Source organism: Homarus americanus, unplaced genomic scaffold (genome assembly GCF_018991925.1).
Source record: "Homarus americanus isolate GMGI-L3 unplaced genomic scaffold, GMGI_Hamer_2.0 scaffold19117, whole genome shotgun sequence".
Lineage (NCBI taxonomy): Eukaryota > Metazoa > Arthropoda > Malacostraca > Decapoda > Nephropidae > Homarus > Homarus americanus.
In genome coordinates this window covers 3,576,548-3,579,472 of record NW_024754704.1, presented here as the reverse complement: position 1 = coordinate 3,579,472, position 2,925 = coordinate 3,576,548, and the positions used below count along the sequence as shown (strand labels likewise).

The 2,925-nt window shown below is 34.0% G+C and overlaps 1 non-coding gene across 1 annotated transcript; it reads right to left on the bottom strand.

Annotated features, from left to right (window-relative positions):
• Positions 1-1,673: 1,673 nt before the first annotated feature.
• Trnav-uac lies at positions 1,674-1,746 on the bottom strand. Its single transcript has one exon. It is a non-coding gene; the product is annotated as a tRNA-Val (tRNA).
• Between the last annotated feature and the right edge of the window lie 1,179 nt (positions 1,747-2,925).

Genomic DNA, 2,925 nt, shown 5'->3' with positions numbered 1-2,925 from the left:
CTTACTGGGTGTAGTGATAACAGTTTATTGTTTATAGTGAAGACAGTTTACTGTGTATACTGCAGACAATTTACTGTATATAGTGAACATTTTACTGTATATAGTGAAGACAGTTTACTGTGCGTAGTGATGAGTTTATTGTTTATAGTGAAGGCAGTTTACTGCATATAGTGAAGACAGTTTACTGTGTGTAGTGATAACAGTTTATTGTTTATAGTGAAGACAGTTTACTGTGTGTAGTAAAGACAGTTTACTGTGTATACTGCAGACAATTTACTGTATATAGTGAACATTTTACTGTATATAGTGAAGACAGTCTACTGTGTGTAGTGATAACAGTTTATTGTTTATAGTGAAGACAGTTTACTGTGTGTAGTATAGACAGTTTACTGTGTATACTGCAGACAATTTACTGTATATAGTGAACATTTTACTGTAGTGAGTTTATTGTTTATAGTGAAGACAGTTTACTGTGTGTAGTGATATATTTTTATAGCTAAGACAGTTTACTGTGTGTAGTGATAACAGTTTATTGTTTATAGTGAAGACAGTTTACTGTGTGTAGTGATAACAGTTTATTGTTTATAGTGAAGACAGTTTACTGTGTGTAGTGATAACAGTTTATTGTTTATAGTAAGACAGTTTACTGTGTGTAGTGATAACAGTTTATTGTTTATAGTGAAGACAGTTTACTGTGTGTAGTGATAACAGTTTATTGTTTATAGTGAAGACAGTTTACTGTGTGTAGTGATAACAGTTTAATAGCTAAGACAGTTTACTGTGTGTAGTGATAACAGTTTATTGTTTATAGTGAAGACAGTTTACTGTGTGTAGTGATAACAGTTTATTGTTTATAGTGAAGACAGTTTACTGTGTGTAGTGATAACAGTTTATTGTTTATAGTGAAGACAGTTTACTGTGTGTAGTAAAGACAGTTTACTGTGTGACAGTTTACAGTTTACTGTGTGTAGTGATAACAGTTTATTGTTTATAGTAAGACAGTTTACTGTGTGTAGTGATAACAGTTTATTGTTTATAGTGAAGACAGTTTACTGTGTGTAGTGATAACAGTTTATTGTTTATAGTGAAGACAGTTTACTGTGTGTAGTGATAACAGTTTATTGTTTATAGTGAAGACAGTTTACTGTGTGTAGTGATAACAGTTTATTGTTTATAGTGAAGACAGTTTACTGTGTGTAGTGATAACAGTTTATTGTTTATAGCTAAGACAGTTTACTGTGTATAATGTAAGTCTCTTCAGCGAGACCAAATAAATCCCATCAAAGCATCACCATTTCCTCGTCGGTCCTCGTCATAGATCTATGTCGACAACACGATCCTCACTATATCTGCCGTGAGGTGAAGCTTCATTATTTACCTAAGACAACGATCATTAAAGTCATCCTCACATACACGCATAGTAGACTAGCAGTATCTTGTCTTACGTTAGCTTTTGCTTATGGTGAACGTAAACTTTGGATTATGGGTTAATATTCAAGGCCTATATGGTTGAGGACTTTAGGCACCATTGCATTAACCCTTCGTAAGCCTCCATATAAGCTCCCGTAGTGTATCACGTCTGCTTTACACGCAGGCGGTACCTGGCGAGAGCACATGGCCTTACTTTAGTGTTCTCTCTAAACATCACCAGGACAAGAGAAAATAAAGTTACTTGCTCTCGCCAGGGCTCGAACCTGGGACCTTCTGCGTGTAAAGCAGACGTGATAACCACTACACTACGGGAGCTATCTATTGTAATTTGTGGTCAGTGAAGTTTAAAAAAAAGAGACCAGTAATATTTCTTTATGAACATTTAATTGTGTTAAAAATGTTCTGCTGGTGAATATTTTAATGTGAAGTGTGATAACGAACCGTCTCACCTGTAGCTATCAGTCCAGAGTTGCAGCTTAAATAAACCACAAACCTGGAGCATTGATTGACAACAAGCTTAAAAACTCCAGGAAACACTCATAAGAGTGTGATGAAAAACTTATCAAAATTCCCCCAACATCCTCCATGTGCTAACTCAGGTATTCAAGATGGCGTCAAAGATGGCCGCCATTCTGTAGAGTATCATATATATGCACTTAGACATGATAGAAATATGAACAAAATGTATTCTCATAGGTTTTCAGACAAGAACACTCCTGTAAAACCATTACTTATAGGATAATACAAAAAACAAGATGACTACCATTTTGTTTTCATATACTCGTATTCTCAAGCAGACATGATACTTGATAAATTATCGAGGGCAAACTTGGGAATTTTTTTTATATTACGTTGGTGTGCAAGAAGCCCATAACGGCAATACCTGGAATATTTTATTCCCATTTCAGATAATGGATGAGCTTTGTATAATTTGCAATAGGAAGCTTAGTTCGACTGATGCTGCAACAATGAAGATAAGGGATATTGATATTGAAACAGTAAATTTAGCCGGAAGACCACAGATACAGAGTCGATTAAAATAATATTCATGATATTAACATGGCTGAGCCAATTGAGAGCCTGAGCTCTCTTGTAGGCACCGGATATATACTGTATATTTATCTCAAAGACGTATTATGTAACATTTAATATCATCTGGAATAGTACACATAGCATGGTGGTAGTGAGAACATATCAGAATGTCGATATTTATTTATTTTATTTTATTTATTTATTTATTTTTTGTTTTACATTTATATTATAAGTATATACTGTGCATATGTTACAGTGGAAATTGAAAACATAAATATGATAAGGGAGGGAAGCAGTACAACACGGGTTGTATAAAGGTGGAACGAGAGCTGTCAGGATTATATCTAGTTGGCAAATATATTTTTTGCAAATGTTAATTTTTTATCTATCTACCTGATAATTTCTGATAAAATGGTTTTGGTGGTACAATAAAAGCAGGATTATAAAGTAGGTATTACAAAC